At 47.8% G+C, this 18924-nt stretch overlaps 1 long non-coding RNA gene across 4 annotated transcripts; it reads left to right on the top strand.

The window, feature by feature from the left end:
• Positions 1 to 24: 24 nt before the first annotated feature.
• On the top strand, positions 25 to 18894 carry LOC114227436 (uncharacterized). Of its 4 annotated transcripts, none has more exons than XR_008557202.1 (5): positions 25 to 499; positions 6191 to 6294; positions 11130 to 11195; positions 11275 to 11350; positions 18744 to 18894. It is a non-coding gene; the product is annotated as an uncharacterized LOC114227436 (long non-coding RNA). The 4 variants fall into 4 exon arrangements; XR_008557199.1 differs by lacking the exon at positions 18744 to 18894 and adding an exon at positions 13520 to 13769; XR_008557200.1 differs by lacking the exons at positions 6191 to 6294; positions 18744 to 18894 and adding exons at positions 4431 to 4548; positions 13520 to 13769.
• The last annotated feature ends 30 nt before the right edge of the window (positions 18895 to 18924 follow it).

Here is an 18924-nt window from a genome sequence, read left to right as displayed (position 1 = left end):
GCGGGGGCGGGGAGAGAGGCGGCCCGCGGGGTGGGGTGGGCCGCGAGGTCGGAGGTCAGCCGCAAGGCATCACGGGAAGGGCGGCGGGGTCGCGGCCGGCGGCGGGGGGTTGGACGCGCTCGCCGGCCACCTGCGGCTGCGGCGCGGCCCTGGCGGAGGGATCTGGGCAAAGGCGGCGCGTGATTGGATGGCGGGCCGCACAGCAGCCGCGCCGGGATGCCTCCGCGCGCCGCGGCCAGGTGCGAGCCCGGGGCGGGGCGGGGCCGAGGGGCGGCGCTTAGCCTCCCGGTTGCGGATTTGGGAGCCGAGGAGCCGACGCTTTGTCTTCCGTCCTGAAGTGCAGCCTCCCGGCCGCTCGGCTCATCCCTGACTTGACATCTCGAGGCGCAGCGGAGGCGCTCTTGGCAGATGGAGGCTGTGCCTTTGTCAGCAGCTCCGGGGGCACCTTGCCGACCCAGAAACGAGAGGAAGGCTCACCCGGAGTGGTTTTAAGGAACCGGTAAATAAGCTCTGTAGTTCTCCTACGCGGAGCTGTGTCCGCTGCAGGAGAGCGCCGGTGTTGCCGGGTGAAGGAGAAGCCGTCTCTTCCGCTCACCGTGGGGTCAGGTCCGGCTTTTGATCGGTCCGCTCTTATCCGGCTTTTCCAAAACTGCTGACACCCCCCCCCCCCCGGGTGTCCTGGGATGCGGCGACTTACAAGGATAAGATTAAAGAAAGCTCCAGATGGTCAAAGGGATCGCCCGGTCAGTCAGATCGGTAGGGAGAAAATGTTTGCAACTTACAGGACTCTAAAACACTGAAAAAGACCAAAACCCAGAGAGGAAAATGGGCAGGAACAGGAACAGACATTGCACAGGAGAGAGTAGCAGTGGCCCTGTTGGTCCTCCCGGGCAGCGGAGTGCACTTGATTAGGACGGTACCGTTTTGGTGCTTTGGAATGAGCCCCAGGTAAAATCGGAAGGCTGTCCTAGCAACAATAACGATGGTTACCTAGAGGGTGGTGGGGAGAGAGAAACAGACTTCTCCGTCTTTGAACTAAAGTTTTTACATCGCCAAAGCCAAGTTGAAGTCAGTGAACTTAACTCCAGGTCAAACTGGTAACTGTGTCATTAAACAGAAAAGAATTATTCCCCAGGTATTTTTATTTTTTATCCTCACCCAAGGACATGTTCTTATTGACTTGAGAGAGAAAGAGAGAGATCAGTCTATTGCCTCCCATATGCACCCCGACCAGGGATTGAACTTGCAACCTAGGTATGTGCTCTGACCAAATCACATTTGCACCCTTTTTGGTGTCTGAGAGGATGCTCCAACCACCTGAGCTACCCAGCCAGGGCTTCCCCAGATATTTTTAACATCGTACTCAAAGTGTATATAATCTAAGGATGAAAAAAGAACTGCAAAGGAATCTTCAGCTTCACTTGGTGGTTTATAATAATGGTACTAAGGCCTGGCTGGTGTGGCTCAGTGGTTGAGTGTCAACCCATGCACCAAGACGTCACGGGTTCAATTCCCAGTCAGGACACGTGCCTGGGTAGCCAACTCGATCCCCAGTATATGGCATGCAGGAGGCAGCCAGTTGATGTTTCCATCTCTCCTGTCCTCTCTCAAATAAAAACATATTTAAACAAAACAAAAAAAAAAAAAGAAAGAAAAAATGGTAATATTGTTGCTATGGTTTTGAAACTATATTGTAGGGTACACAAATGTTTGAATGTTACAACATACAAGACTTTCAGCGTAAGAGAAAATGAGATACAAATGTAAGATCAAGGAAGTTCAGGAAAACTATAATATGTTTAAATTGGAAATATCATTTTGAGCACATAACTTTTAAAATAAATTTCCTATTTCTGTGCACTGAAAGGACCTAGAAGCAGTAGGTCCAGATGTTCCAGTTTGCCAGGGACTGGGGATTTCCCTGGATGTTGGACTTTCAGTGTTAATTCTAGAACTGTCCCAGGCAAACCATGTTGGTTGGTCACCTGCAGTAATAATGAACACACTTGCCAATCAGATCATGGTTTCTAAATTCCACTTCCCACTGAGTAAATCCAGAGCATCTTGGATTCACTTATACTTCAAATTAAACTTTAAATTATACTTCAGTAAAGTGTGGAAACAAAGACCAACCGAACAAGGACACGCGAAGGCCGCTTACCCAGAACCTGCTGTAGCGAGAGAGTCAGCCGCCATCGCATGTGATTGGCAGACTCCAAGGCGGGCGGGAGAGGGAGAGCTTGGAGGGGGAGAGGGAGAGCTTGGAGGAGGAGAGGCAAGGCCAGGTGTGCCCCGAGGGGCTGTGGGCAGGGAGCTGGCGGCAGCTGGTCAGAGGTGGGCCTCCCCGTGATCAGTTAGGGCGTCTATTGGGCTTTCTTCAGTTGGTTCTCAGCTGCAAGGGGGGACAAAGATTAGGGAAGCTGTCAGTTTGTAATCACGTCTGGCCATCTTGAGCTGATTATTATAGAGCAGGCGTCCTCAAACTACAGCCCGCGGGCCACATGCAGGTGTTTTTGCCGTTTTGTTTTTTTACTTCAAAATAAGATATGTGCAGTGTGCATAGGAATTTGTTCATAGTTTTTTTTAAACTATAGTCCGGCCCTCCAACGGTCTGAGGGACAGTGAACTGGCCCCCTGTTTACAAAGTTTGAGGACCCCTGTTCTAGAGGGTTTGTTTAGCTTTCTGGATTGTTACAGAGATAGCAGACTGACTTCCTCCGAGGCTGCTGGAGAGCAGGCTGGCTTGCTGGGCGAGTTACTGGAGGGAAGGGGGCTGGTTTCCTAGGCCCTTTGCTGCAGGTTGTGGGTCAAAATTCTGTTTTTGTATATGGTCTGGCCACGCCCATTTGTATATTTGGTTTTAAAAGTAAATTTTAAAAAGACAAAGATCTCCCAGAGGCCACATTTAGGACAATTGTAGCAAATGACTAAATGGAATAGATAAAAAATCTATACTCTATAGTTATACTTGATGAGAGGATGTGGGGGGTTGGGAGGGGGGGAGAAGGCGACTATTTTTCTATAATTGGAAATGACTACTATACCAGCTTTTCCCTCTGAACATTAATTGTTAAAGGGAAATACAATATTTGCCCTACCTTTACAATAGGGTGCTAGCAAATGTAGACTAAATGATGTAGTTAGAACATGACTATTACACAAATCTGAAAGAAATAATTGATTTAAGCAAGGATTATCCATGGACTTAAAAACGTTTAGATGAGCCCTAGCCGGTTTGGCTCGTGGCTAGAGTGTTGGCCTGAGGATTGAAGGGTCCCAGGTTCGATTCCGGTCAAGGGCACATGCCTGGGTTATGGGCTCAATCCCCAGTGGGGGACGTGCAGGAGGCAGCCGATCGATGGTTCTCTCTTATCATTGATGTTTCTATCTCTCTCTCCCTCTTCCTTCCTCTCTGAAATAAAAATATATTAAAAACATTTAAAAAATTATTAAAAGAAACAACCTTTAGATGACAGATTGCTGAGAAATGGCAGTATTCATGTGGCGCCAAAATACCACTCCACAGGGAATTGATCGAATTGCAGAGCACACTTGTGTAGTGGAGCCATCTGGTGGTCAAAGTTAGAATCTGCAATAGACAACCTCCAATTTGCAGAAAGTGCAGGAGAAAGAGTAGTAGTGCAAATCTAAAAATACTAGTAAAATTAACTATTACCCCCCCAAAAAAAAACTTTATGAAGCTATCAACAATAAATATTTACTGAGCACCTGAGTTAGGCCCAGCATAGTCCTCAATATCCATGCCACTTCAAGCTGCAGTTTCAAATGAGATACCAAAGTATAATGACATTTTTTAGATATGACTTCTAAATAGCACTATTGAGTTAGATTGATGTTAAATAAATTGGCCACTTCTTTCCCACCTGCTTCCTACTTAGCCTATAACCTTTATTCCTACTACTTTGATTTCGGAACTACCTAATAAAATGTTCATAGAGAGATCAGAGGGAAGAAAGAAAACGGCATCTACAATAAGTCTGGCCTGGGTCATTGATGTCCAAAAAGTCCAGGGACCCGTGACACGGGCAGAACGGTGGTTGAAGAAGTTGATAGTGATTCATGGGCGCTCTCCTGAGCCTCAGAGCTGGCGTGACCACGACCCTGAGCATGAACGTATCATGCTCTCCCATGAGCCAGTACCTTTGCTCGGTTCATTCTGTCTGCAGTGTTCTTCCCATGCTTCCTCGCCAGGTTATCTCCCGTTCCCCTCATTAGCAATTAGCTTTAGAGATGTTACTTATTTAGCTTATTGTGTCAAACAGAGAGATTTGTGGTTTTATAAATGTGGAGCTAAACCAAACTTTCTAGACTAATTTTCTAAGCTTGTGTGTGTGTGTGTGTGTGTGTGTGTGTGTGTTGTTGTTGTTGTTAATACTTACCAGAGGATATTTTTTCCATTGAATTTTTAGAAAGAATGGAAGGGAGGGGGAGAGACGGAGAGAAAGAAACATCAATGTGAGAGGGACACATCGATGGGTTGCTTCCCACACTTGCCCCCCAGGGCTGGGGATGGAGCCTGCAACCAAGGTACGTGCCCTTCGGTCCCCACAAAGAGCTCCACTGGCACTCTTAAAAAATGTATTTTTAAAATAATTTATATTTCTATCACAATTTTACTACTTTTTAAAAAAGATGTCTTTATTGATTTCAGAGAGAGGAAAGGAGGTGGGAGGGAGAGACAGAAACATCAATTTTGAGAGAGAATCATTGATTGGCTGCCTCCTGCACACCCCCTACTGGGGGTCAAGCCTGCAACCTGGGCATTTGCCCTGACTGGGAATTGAACTGGTGACCTCCTGGTTCATGGGTCAACACTCAACCACTGAGCCACCCCGGCCAGGCTACTACTATTTTAAAAATTATATTTCATTGTACCTCTATCCTTGAACATAATGCTGAACAATTTTCCAGGCTTTGTTTCCTTGTATTGTTTTGAGTTAGTGTATTTGTCATATACCCAAGAAACATTTACTAAATACCTGCCACATTGTACTAAGTACAGGATCTACAAAGATTCCCCCCCCCCCAAAAAAAAAAAATAATGTGGCTATACAGTTGGGTTTTAATCATTTTGAATCCTTGGTTGGGGCAGGGAGCAGAGATAATAGAGGTTTGGAGAACTCAGCGTCAGTTCTTGGAAACAAGCTTGTGCAAATACTGGGAAGTCCCTCCATTAGAAAAAATAAAGTCAGCCCTTGTAGACAGTCTTGATTTCTGTCGTTTTTCCCCCGTCACCCATTCCATGCAAATAACACCACTTTCTGAAAAGGATTCCATGTACCAGCATGACTAAGCATCGCCGTCCTCCTTCCCACTTCCACCCGGGTCCGTGGCACACGCTCCTCTTCTTGCTGATGGTCCCGTGATTGTGTTGAGTCATATCTTCAGCCCAGGGGATGCATTATGGCTGGTCTAAGCCAATGTTTCCTAACAGGAATGGTATTGGTATTTGGGATAGGATGAATCTTTTTATTTGTTTATTTATTTTTGGCCACGAGAGGCTTGGCAATTTTTTATTGCGTTCACCTCATTCTAAGGTGTGTTTTCAGGATGCTATTGCCATACTTACTGCATAAAAAGGTATGTTTAAAAAACATTCAGCGTTAAAAACATGGCTGTCAAATACAATGTACATATGAAATAATCCACGTATTTCCCATTGAACATCTGAAGCCTTTCATTCACCAAGCCCCCCCACCAATGTCTGGGACGCAGCTCAGACAGGCTACCGCCCCTCCCCGCGTGTTCCTTAGACGGGGTACCGCCTCTCCCCGCGTGTTCCTTAGACGGGGTACCGCCTCTCCCCGCGTGTTCCTTAGACGGGGTACCGCCCCTCCCCGCGTGTTCCTTAGACGGGGTACCGCCTCTCCCCGCGTGTTCTTTAGATGGGGTACCGCCTCTCCCCGCGTGTTCCTTAGACGGGGTACCGCCTCTCCCCGCGTGTTCCTTAGACGGGGTACCGCCTCTCCCCGCGTGTTCCTTAGACGGGGTACCGCCTCTCCCCGCGTGTTCTTTAGATGGGGTACCGCCTCTCCCCGCGTGTTCCTTAGACGGGGTACCGCCTCTCCCCGCGTGTTCCTTAGACGGGGTACCGCCTCTCCCCGCGTGTTCCTTAGACGGGGTACGGATGAATCTTTTCCTGTGTGCAAAAGTGTTCTGTGCATTTTAGGACCCTGGACCAACCCACTGAATATCAACAGCACCTCTCTGTGTGTGCGACAACTGGAACTGCTCCTTCTATATTTCCAACACCTCTCCAAGTCAGGGTACCAGGTGAGAACCCCCGGTCACTTGTGGGTCCCTTGGTCTTCTGTACCAAATAGAGATGCCCAGTCTTCTTCCAGACAGAGCTGGCCCGTTGAGCAGTTCTGGCCAGGCCCAGAGGAAGCCGGGGCTCTGAGGAAGAGGGTCTTCTCCAGCCAGAGATGCGCAGGAGGCGGAGTGCTTTGTCCGCCCGCCCTCCCTTCTTGCCTCTTGGCAGGTGGGAGAGGCTGTGGTACTTGCATCTGTAGGAACTGTCATGACGACGAGCGCCACGTGGGAGAACGGCAGCCGGCCTCGTGGAGGGTGCACGTCCCTAAGTCCTGGGTGACAGGGTTGAGCTTCCAGAGTAACGCAGGGACTGCCAGTTGTTGGGCTTTTAGGAAGTAAAATATGAAAGTGTTTATATTTTAAAGCACTGCCCATCAGGATTGCTAACCAATTCCGGCTTAATTAGCATGATAGACAAGTTAAAGAAGGTGGAAAAGTACCAACAAAAGTTTTTTTTCCAGAAAAAAAAAATCAAGCAATTCACCTGCAGAGAGTTGAATATTTAAAATCTCAATATATGAGTTGGTTTCCTTTCCTGAACCCATGAATCAAAAATAATTACTTTTCCTGTGGCATTTTGCTTTATTGTTATGATGACAGCCCTCATTATTTAGCAATGTGATCGATCAGAAATTTAAATACCATTATTCACTCCCAGAAAACCACCTTTAGAAGATATAGATCTAGCTACATTAAAAATGTAAGGGGCTGGACAATCTTATTTTCAGAACTTTTCAAAATACTGTTCTGTTTGCCTCTGCTGCTTGCTAATTCACCGGTGGGTGCAATAGGCTTTGTTGGGTCAAACACTCAACGAAACCGCTTCTAATTTGTGAAAAGGACAGCCCTTTATTCCCAATAAAGGAAAGGACCACTTACCCAGGAGACAGCGTATTGCCCTGGACACACTGCACATCTGTACTCCCGGGAGAGGCCCGGGGCTTCAGGCAGTTGTGCTATCGACCATGCCGACCACCTGCTGCAGACATGGGCCAGGACCCGCATAGACGTGTGTCCATGGCTCTTTGCTGCCGTATTAACCTCCTAAACGTTGTCCTCTGTCCCACTCGTCTGTGCCTGGTCTTCCTCTCTTCTCATGGACTACCGCGACCGCCTTCTAGCTGAGGCCCTGACACCCGCAGAACCTTCCTGCACACAGAAGCCCGCCTGCTCCTAGCACAGTGCTGGGAGAGCTCCCCTGCGGGGGAGATGGAGTGCCCTGCCGTTCCATGTTTCTCTCATTGAGCACACCTCAAACGCCTGGTATTTTCTATAAAACAAGCACAAGGCACACTGACTAGGGACCTGAGAACCCCACGGGGGCGGGGGGTATGGTCCCCTGGGCTTGCTTTTTGCTTCATACTCCCCAGGAGCTGGTAATCTGGAAATACCAACAGACAAAGCCTGCTCCCCAACACATCTGCTTTCTCACCAAAGGACCAGGGAAGGGGCAGCCCAGCAAGGAAGAAAACCTTAGACAGCAAACCACGCTCTCTGGACAACACCCCCATCCACGCCAGCACAGGTTCTGGTCAAAGCACCGGCGATCTGGGATGTGGTGAATTGGGGTGACACCAGAGTAGAATTGTCTCACAACCTGGGCACCCCGAATCCGAGTCATTCACAGGCAGTGCTTTATGGGACTCTGGGAAAGAGCACCACCTAGTGAGGGAACCAAAGCAAAAAGTCTAAATGCTGTGCTTCCAAGCCCTGGGTCAAAGCCAAGGGAACGTGGGCTCTTAGAAGACCGGGAGGGGGCGGGGTGTACAGCCAGGAGGAGGGACTGCTACTTGCAGAGAAGGGGAGCCAGCCCCTGGAAGAAGGGACTAGTGAGGGCCAGGAAGTGTTCCAGGGCCTCGGACATTGGGAACAAAGAATGATCAAGCTACACGGGATAAAAGCCAGCAGATGAACGTGCTTGTTCTGTACAGGAATCTTACTAGAAGGCATTACAAAGGTAATGAGCATTAAGTTTTTAAAGGATAAACCATGCTACAGCTTTGGCCTTGGTATTTTCCAAAATTCACTACGGGTGTGGCTTTAGCCTTGGCCTTTGGAAAAGGTGGAGTGACGTCATGAGGTTCAGCAATGACCTCAGTAATAATCTTAACAGCTGACGTGCTGGGAAATTATTATAATATCATGTTTAAAAGTAATTTAAATTCAGACTACTACTTCCATATCTATATATATAAAAAGCCAGTGACCGTAATGGCCATAACAACCATAACAACCAGTTGCTATGATGCCCACTGTGGCCAGCGAACTGGCCCAATCAGGGGGTGGGGCTGGCTGGCCAACCTCATGGCTCCTCCCCAACTGCCTCTCTGCCCCTGATCAGACTCTCCCACCCTGATCAAGAGCGGGCCTATAGCCAAATGCCCCCTCCCTTCCCCTGAGCCAGCCTCGCCCCCAATCAGCCTGACCCACCACAATAGGCCCGCAGCCCCACCCTCCAGCTGGCCCACCCCTGATTGCACCCCCACACCAATAGGGGGCAGGAATGGGTGGCCAACCTCCTTCAGCCCCTCCCCCAAGCTGGCCATGCCCCCAATGGGCCCCCACCATTCTGATTGGCCCACAGCCCCTCCCCCCAGACAGCCCCACCCCTGATTGCACCCCTACCCCAGTAGGGGGCAGGGCTGGGTGGCCAACCTCCTTCAGCCCCTCCCCCAAGCTGGCCATGCCCCCGATGAGCTCCCACCACCTTGATTGGCCCACAGCCCCTCCCCCCAGACAGCCCCACCCCTGATCACCCCCCCACCCCAATAGGGGGCAGGGCCTACCCATCAACCTCCTGCAGCTCCTCCCCCCCGCCTAGCCCCATCCCAGATTGTCCCCCCCACCCTATCAGGAACACAGCCAGCCAGCCAACCACACATGGCTCCTCCCCCAGGCCACTGACCCCCGATTGGCACCCTTATCACATTCGGAGGTGGGGCCAGCCAGCCCACCACCCACAGCCCCTTCCCATGGCTGGACCCACCCCCAATCGGCCCCCCAACCCCAATCGGGGGTGGGGCCCACAGGCCAATTGCCTGCAGCCTCTTCCCCCAGCCGACCCGGCCCTGATTGGGCCCCTATCAGGGCAGGCCAACTGGCCAACCTCCTGCCATCTCCTCCTCCCGACAGGCCCAGCCCTGATCCACCCTGATTGGGGCCAGCCTGACCCCACCCATGCATGAATTCATGCACTGGGCCTCTAGTATTTTAATAAAAGAATAATTTTATTTTGAATACAGCTTCAGATTTATTCTTGAATTTCTAAAGTTCCTTCTGTGATGGTTCTATTTGTCTTTGACCAAATATTGATCATAACAATTGGCCATTAGGCATTCAGCTAAAGTGTGCACTTACTGTATTTCTAAATGCTTTAGAAAGTGGATGAAGGAGAACCGAATATGCCACCCCAAAATGTGCCACTTTGGCATGGAGATTGTTTTGAGCTGAAGTCAATCAAGACCCAGCAGACTTGCCCTGGTTGGTTTGGCTCAGTGGATAGAGTGTCCGTCTGCGGACTGAAGGGTCCCAGGTTCGATTCCGGTCAAGGGCACATGCCTGGGTTGTGGGCTCAGTCCAACGTGCGGGAGGCAGCCAATCAATGATTCCCTCTCATCATTGATGTCTCTATCTCTCTCTCCCTCTTTCTAAAAAAAAAAAAAGACCCAGCAGACTCAAGAAAAATGTTTACCTTTCCCTGTTTACCTAAAAGAATTTACGTAGGGGGCCAGGCCCAGAATGAGTACTATTATCAGAGATAACTTTTTATCTATAAAACTGGTCTGTATGGCAGGGCAAACATCTCGTTACCAAACATCTCTTCTTATTGTCCTATAATTGCCCTCCTCTCCTTTGAAGACCCAGGCTCCTACTACCATTCCTGAGCCCAGGATGGCACATGAGCCTCAACTGCTTGCCTTGCCCTTGAGTCTCATAGCTTCGGGGCTCCTGTACATACAGAATTAAATTTGTTTTTTTCTCCAGTTAATCTATGTCAACTTAATTATTAAACCAGTTAAGAAAACCTAGAAGGGTAGAGGAAAAAATTTCCCTCCCTACCTGACTAATAGAATGATGTCATCATACTTCTTGGTATCCTGTGAATATTAATTTATATCTTAACATTTACCAGTTGTAGAATCCTTAATATAATGTATACTAGAGGCCCAGTGCACGAAATTGTGCACAGGGTGTTCCTCAGCCCAGCCTGCACCATCTTCAATCTGGGCCACCTCGAGGGATGCCTAACTGCCTAAACGGGCAGTGGGGCATCCCTCTGACAATCTAGGACTGCTGGCTCCCAACCACTTGCCTGCCTGCCTGCCTGATTGCCCCTAACTGCTTCTGCCTGCCAGCCTGGTCACCCCCTAACCACTCCCCTGCCAGCCTGATCAATGCCTTACTGCTCCCCTGCTGGCCTGATTGCCCCTAACTGTCCTCCCCTGATGGCCTGGTCACCCCTAACTGCCCTCCCTTGCCAGCCTGGTTGCCCCTAACTACTCTCCCCTGCAGACCTGGGTACCCCGCAACTGCACTCCCCTGCTGGCCTGGTTCCCCTCCCCCACAACTACCTTCCCCTGCCGGCCTAGTTGCCCCTAACTGTCCTCCCTTGCAGGCCTGGTTCCTCCCAACTGCCCTCCCCTGCTGGCCTGATCGCCCACAACTGCCCTCCCCTGCTGGCCATCTAGTGTGTTGGAGTGATGGTCAATTTACATATTACCCTTTTATTAGATAGGATTAGTGACTGGACTTGTTAAATACTCACCAAGCTCCTTTCCTCTTCTTCCTGGTCATAGAGATGAGCTACATGGTCCCTCTTCTCTGAAGTCAAATGTGGACATGTGATTGAGTTCCAGATAGTGGTATGTGGCCGGAGGGGGTATATGCCATTTCAAGGCTGGGCCTAAAACCACCTTTCTCATTCTCTTTTCCATTCTCCAGCTGATGGAGAGAGAGGCAGGGAACATGCATACTGGACTGTGACAGGAGTGTAAACCCTGAAGGGGTAGGAGAGCAGGTAATGCTTGATACTCTTAACACACTTCTAAAATAATTTCAAGAAATGTTTGAAAACAACCAAGGAAGCCATGAACTGGGAGAATCTAAGATGTAAATATGTGTACTACTGTCTAAATTTAAAGGTCACATTTGTTTGGGGGTGTATGCTCCTAGGCAAGATGGTGGTGTAGGCTCTAAAATCCCCACCTAAATGACTCATGGGGGAAAAAACCCACATTAGTGCTAGAAATCTGGCATTACATTCAAGTGCCAGAAATAAGGGAGAATTTCTGGTAGGCAATTTGTTGATGTTGTGTTACTAGCACATTGAGTAACAGTTACATTGAGTAACAATGACTCATGGGATGTGATCATAACGTGACTTCCCTTTTGTCACCTGTTAGGGCCTGGCCGGTGACATAGGCTGTGAAAGAATTCACAACTAAAAGAAGAGGTGCAGAGAGAAAGTTTATGTTTACTTCCCAAGAGAGGAAAGGGCCGGTGCATTGCTAATCAATACAGGGCAAGGAACAAAAGGCGGCTCCCCCTTTTAAAGGGTAATGGCTGCTGGTGCTAGGTGACAAGGAAAGGGGGAAGATTTGGGGCTGACGTTGAGCAGACATCAGGGGCTGTCTTGAAAATACAGTTTGTTTGCTTTTCAGGAGATAGTCTGGCAGATGTCCTAGGGAGGTGTCTTATCAGTATTTTTCCTAAGCCTGTAAACATGCTTAGAGTAAAAGTTATGAAGAGTTCAAAAGAGCCTTGTTTGAAGAGTATGGGGAAGGGAACTTTCTACCAACTAGAGACTCCTTAGTGCAAATTATCCCTCAGTTCTGAAAACAGCAGGGAGGAGGGGGAATGCAAGAATGTAGCCTTGAGAGTAGCCTATCTTGTCTTGTAGTTTGAACAGAGGGGCTGTTTGAACCAGAGAAGCTAACAATCTTGGGGTTTAACTACCAGGAGCTTCTCATAAATCGTGGAAAGCCACAGCGAAGAAAAAGAAAGGCCTTTTTCCTGTCCTTACATCACCCACCATGTCTTCATATTGGCCTGGTGGGTTTGTTTTTTCTTTGTCCCTGAACCAAAATGCTAGTCCCTTGATTTTTTTTTTTAAAAACATGTACCTTTATTGTTGAAAGTATTACAGATATACCTCCTTTGTCCCCAATGGCCCCTTCCACCCTGTCTCCATCCCCCCCACTCCAGGCGTTCACCACACTGATTTTTTTAAAATTCTTAGGTAACAAAAGGTCATATAATCACTTAAAGTCAGAACACAGGCTCAATCTTAAATGCCCAGTCCTATGCAATAAAGCTCTGACTCTTCAAGTTGAGGCTTCTCCCTCTTCAGCTCAGGCCTATAGCAGGCTAGCAGCTGTGGTGGGAGAAAGAGGTGGGGAGCTGGGGAGCTGGTGGGAGGAAGTGGTGGGGAGCTGGTTGGTGGCTTCTACTTTCCTGCCTTGTTCTGCTCCTCCCCTAATCCTGGTTTCTGCCTTCTCCAGGCAGGGAGCTGCAGGAGGGAGAGGGAGGAGGTGTGGGGTTACTGTTCATGTGGCGGCCTGTGTGGGGCACCTTGTGGGGCATCGTAGTTGACCACTGTTGTCTTGCCTGGCTCTTGTTCAAAGCAGACTCTTTCTCTCCTGGTTTTGGAGACCACTCTGTCACTGAGAATTTCTCACCTAGACTTCAGTCCAAAAATTAAGACTATGTTGTGCTCCAGGGAACCTTAAGAAAAGAAAACCAAACCTCTTCTTTGGATGTCAAAAGGAAAACCGAAAAGAAAAGTCGGTCAATGGAAAGTCATCTTTTAACAAAAAATAGGAACCGTGTCAAAGATCTGACATTAATTCTCACTGTCTTACAATTTTATTTGTCAACTAGAGTCCAGGTACACAAAATTCATGCATGGGTGCATGCAATGAACACCATTGCCCAGGTGGAAAGATGTCTCAGACTGATCAGGACCCCAGAGTTCATAGAGCCCAGAGCTTAGTGTACAGCACAGACCAGAGATTTAAACATAGCTTCCAGAGTGTACTCTGGAGATATTTGTTCTTAGCACTAAAAGATGAAGGCTTTTTAATACATGTGATCCAAGTTGAAGTCAAAATAAAATGTCACATACTTACCTTAAACAATGCATTTTAACTTAAAACATACAAATGCATATTCTTTTAATGCTTTTCAGATGAAGAGGCAGGAAATTATTGGACCTACAGATCACCACATGACTAATGCATTGTCTGTGATTTTCATTTTCAAGTTTCTGAAGTGGAGTGGGAATTTAATGACACCTGTCAAGCATCTGATCCTTCAGCTGTTGAATGATTTTCCCAGTCTTATACATTTTTTTGCCCACATCTGTTTGAACAGCCATTATTTTTAGTGGCTCACCTTTATTGAACATTCCACTTAGTTTTCATTAAAATAACTTTTTCCTTTTCAAGCTCTTTTTTAAAAATCAGTTTACATAGTACTTTCCTTTCCAGTAGTTAATGTGTTCTTTGAGGTTGCAATCCTATATAATAAAAGGCTAATATGCAATTTGTCCCCTCGACTGGGAGTTTGACCAGGGGGCAGGGCTGGCCGGCCAACCGCCCGAGACCTCTCCCCCCAGCCGGCCCAGCCCCTGATTGCACGCCCCCCTCCCCCAATTTGGGTAGGCCAGCCAGACCTCACTTGTGCATGAATTCATGCATTGGGCCTCTAGTCTGATTATAATGAGCCTGACGATGGGGGGGCGGGGCGGGAAGCTCACTTTGAACCCTTTGTTAATGATACTACTTCTCTAAAAAAACTTATTATTATTACTAGAGGCCCGTTGCACGAAGAGATTTGTGCAATAGGCCTTCCTTCCCTTGGCTTCCAGCACTGGTTTTCCTCCAGCACCTGGGACCCAGGCCTTTGCTCTGGCCAGAGTCTGCCGTCTTCCTCTTCGCTGTGGCACCCCGCTCCTGTAGATTTCCCCTTCCCCCCCGCCCTCCCTCTCATAGCAAGCGTCCTGCTCTGCCTGGCCACTCGATGCCTGGAGCAGCTGGGCTGCCGCCATCTTTGGCCTTCTAATTTGCATACTCACTCTGATTGGCTGTGGGCATAGAGGAGGTACGGTCCATTTACATGTTTGTCTATTAGGTAAGATTTATTTTTTTATTATTTTTATTTTTGTTTATTTTTTCCCCATTTTTTAAATTAAGGTATTACATGTGTACATATCTTCCCATTGCCCCCCCCCCCACTCCACTTTCATACATGCCCTCACCCCCCAGTGTCTTGCATCCATTGGTTATGCTTATATGCATGCATACAAGTCCTTTGGTTGATCTCTTATCTCCCCCACCTCTCCCTAACCTTCCCGCTGTAATTTGACAGTCTGTTTGATGCTTTACTGCCTCTGTATCTATATTTTTGTTCATCAGTTTATAATGTTCTTTATTATCCACAAATGAGTGAGATCATGTGGTATTAGGTAAGATTTTAATCTGAGAGGAAGGGAGAGGGAAAGAGAGATAGAATCATCAATGATGAGAGAATCATTGATCGGCTGCTTCCTGCATGCCCTACACTGGGGATCGAGCCCCCAACCCAGGCATGTGCCCTTGACTGGAATTGAATCCAGGACCTTTCAGTCTGCAGGCCAATGCTCTATCCACTGAGCCAAACTGGCTAGGGCTACTTCTCTATCATCACTTTCTCTTTTAGCCTGGATCACTGATTTTTAAAAAAATATGTTTTTATTGATTTCAGAGAGGAAGGGAGAGGGAGAGAGAGAGAGAAACATCAGTGATAAGGGAGGATCATTGATCACCTGCCTCCTGCACACCCTGCCCTGGGGATGGAGCTTGCAACCAGGGCATGTGCCCTGACGGGGAATTGAACCGTAACCTTCTGGTTCATAGGTCGATGCTCACCACTGAGCCACACCAGCTGGGCTGGATCACTACTTTTATTTTAGCAATTTAAGTGCTACTGTCAGTCCTCTTAACATCCCCAGTTATACAAAGGGAAAGTTGGTATTTTCACTTAGATTCCTACCTGGGTAAGATTTGTGATACAAAGGTTGAAAAGGAAGAGAGAGAGAGAGAGAGAGAGAAAGAGAGAGGCAGGCTAAGATTATTCCATGAATGGTCAGAGTTCATATCCAAGTTGGTGGAAATACTGCCTTTTAGGAGGATATGTGGCAGAGGCTGTATTTTCCAAGCCATTACTTAATTTCCCTTTAGTTACAGAATTCCACTTTTTTTTTCAGACTGGAAATGGGCATAGCTAAATGACTATGTTTTCCAGCATCCTCTGTGGCTAGGTGTAGGTGTAGCCTGGTACCTAAATTCCGAGTGGAATTTGTTGGGTGAGCCTACCACAAGGGATCCCTAAAAAGGAGACAGCTGCGCCGAAACCGGTTTGGCTCAATGGATAGAGCATCGGCCTTCGGACTCAAGGGTCCCAGGTTCGATTCCGGTCAAGGGCATGTACCTTGGTTGCGGGCACATCCCCAGTGGGGGTTGTGCAGGAGGCAGCTGATCGATGTTTCTCTCTCATCGATGTTTCTAACTCTCTATCCCTCTCTCTTCCTCTCTGTAAAAAATCAATAAAATATATTAAAAAAAAAAAAAAAAAAGGAGACAGCTGGGGCCCAACCTCTGCCCTTCTCTGTTCGGGGAAAGGAGGTGAGATGGCTGGCCCTGTAGGAGCCATAATGGATCATGGGGCAACTCTGAGGCCAGAGGAGCCTGAGTCCCCGACGACGCTGTCATCCCAGCCCTGGCCTGCCCACTCCGGGGCCCTTTGACACGAGGGAACACACTCTTCTGTTGTGACATACTGTGGCTGGATCTCTGTTATAGCATATGAATGCAATTAATAACTGGCTCAACACGATTCATCTGAACCCACATTTTGCCTCCTCCAACCAATGTGTTGGTCTAGATTGTGGTGGGTCTGAGGGTGGCTGTGAAGTCGCCTTCAGAAGTCTATTCGAGGGGAATCCACAGTCCTGGGGCCCTGATGCGGCAGATGACATCCTGAGCCGCTAGAGGGATTTGGGACAGACCCAGCCAACTGTCGTCTATCTAGGTCCCTGGGCTAATTGAATGAGAACGGCTTACAGTGGCCACAGGAGAAGGAAAGGTACTTTGGATGTGGTAGACAGAGGATGTAGAAATGTTCTTCTCTTTACCTCCGTGCCCCCCAGACCCTTGGTCTCAACCTCAGGTATTCCCATCGCCGGGGGTGTCTTCTGGAAGGATGTAGCTGATGTCAGATATTATGTTGGGGACACTCCTGCTTGGCGGTGATTGTCATTTCCCCACTCCCCAGTCTTTGTCGCGTGTCCTAAAGCGCATGTCCTTTGTAATAGCTATGTATGGTGCCAGGTGGGACTAGACCTATTGGGGGATCCCTTCTTAAATTTCACAAATGTCTTACCTGAAACTAATAGAAAGTAATACTGAATGTCAACTGTAATTGAAAACAAAAATAAATTAAATCGCACTTCTATTCCACCTCAGCAGCATTTCCCACACTCTTTTCAGAGTTAATCAATATTCTAATATTTTTTTGGTTAATCCTCACCCGAGGATATTTTTTCCATTGATTTTTAGAGAGAGTGGAAGGGAGGGAGGAAGAGAGAAAGAGAAAGAGAGAGAGAGAGAGAGAGAGAGAGAGAGAGAGAGAGAGAGAGAGAGACATCAATGTGAAAGAGACACATCAATTGGTTGCCTCCCACACGGGCCCTGACTGGGGCTAGGGATTGAACCTGTAACCCAGGTATGTGCCCTTGACGGAGAATGAATCACACCCATGACCCTGTGGTGTGTGGGCTGATGCTCTAACCACTTAGCACACTGGCCAGGGTAGTAATTGATATTCTATACCTGGTGATTATCTCCAATGTGTTTTTTTAAAAAATATTTTCACCAGCTCACTCTCTCTCATTCTGGTTTCAACAATACATGAACACAATAATGTACATCTAAACTGTTGATCTTACCTTCTTTCTATTGTACTTCATCCCTTTCATAGCTCATATCCCACTTACTGTAATTACCTATTATACACGAAACTCCTTTGTCACATTCTGGTCTCATCATATCTTATCTGATACCTGAGCAAATCAGAATATCCAGTTTGTATTTCCTCCTCTCTTGCAAATGAAATGACTGAATAAAAATGCGAAAGGAGTAGGGGAATATAGTCAATAATATAATAATATAACATAATATAATATAATAATATACTATTATTAGTGGGGTGATCACATTGTAAGGTATAAAAATGTCAAGTCATTATATTGTACACCTGAAACTAACATAACCAATATAAGATTGTATACCAACTGCCTGGCTCGTGTACTTAGTGCAGTAGTCGGCAAACTGCGGCTCGCGAGCCACATGCGGCTCTTTGGCCCCTTGAGTTTTTAGCAAAGGCCAGCTTAGGAGTACCCTAATTAAGTTAATAACAGTGTACCTACCTATATAGTTTAAGTTTAAAAAATTTGGCTCTCAAAAGAAATTTCAATCGTTGTCCAGTTGATACTTGGCTCTGTTGGCTAATGAGTTTGCCGACCACTGACTTAGTGGTTGAGCGCCAACCCTTGAACCGAGAGGTTACTGGCTCAATTCCCTGTCAGGGCACATGCCCGGGGGTATGCAGGAGGCAGCTGACCTATGTTTCTCTCTCATCATTGATGTTTCTCTCTCTCTCTCTCTCTCTCTCTCTCTCTCTCTCTCTCTCTTTCTCTCTCCCCTCTCTCTCTTCCTCTCTTTCTAAAAATCAATAAAAACATATTAAACACACATACACACAAAATTGTATACAAACGATACTTAAATAAAAAGTTTAAAAAAGACACGTCCTGGGGGTCAATTTAAGTCTCAAAGTATCATCATCTGAACAAACAAGAAGCACCTGGGTGCGGTCTGCCTGCGCTGTCTCAGCGATACTGTCCTCACGAGGTCAAGCCCTTTTATAGTGACTGAGCTGTCCCTGAACCCTGTTGTTCCATCCCTCACCATCGCTTTTTCTTCCAGTTCTCATAGCTGACACCCTACACTGGCTCTTGGCACTGCATACTGGGATTCACGCCACAGCTTCTGAACGAGCCTGCACCTCGTGGTGTCAATGCCAGACCACCTCGCCTAAAAGCTGCTCTCCCCACCCCCACTGATTTTTAGGGAGAACGGAAGGGAGGGAGGGAGAAACATCAATGTGAGAGAGACACATTGGTGGTTTGCCTCCTGCACTCGCCCAGACTGGGCTGGGGATCCAACCTCCCACCCAAGTATGAGCCCTTGACTGGGAACGGAATCTAACCACTGAGCAACACTGTCCAGGGCCTGAAATAGTACTTTTGTTGTGTTTCACTTCAGCTAAAATGCTTCGCAATATCCTGTAACCAACCTTGTGTTTGTTTTCAGGACATCCATCATCTGCTTTCAACCTGAGTCTCCTCCTTCACCCAACCACACCCTTGGCTACATTCTCCTGACTGCCAGCAAGCCGGCTTCTTGCTGGGAAGTCATGCCGGGGGCTTCCCCGTGCTATTCCCCAATCCAAAGCCTAGTCATCCCTGGGGGCAGGCGGGGCGGGGGGGGGGGG

The sequence above is a fragment of the Eptesicus fuscus genome, chromosome 10 (genome assembly GCF_027574615.1).
Source record: "Eptesicus fuscus isolate TK198812 chromosome 10, DD_ASM_mEF_20220401, whole genome shotgun sequence".
Taxonomy (NCBI): Eukaryota; Metazoa; Chordata; class Mammalia; order Chiroptera; family Vespertilionidae; genus Eptesicus; species Eptesicus fuscus.
The sequence above is the reverse complement of the archived record's forward strand: the minus strand, read 5'-3'. Positions and strand labels throughout refer to the sequence as shown.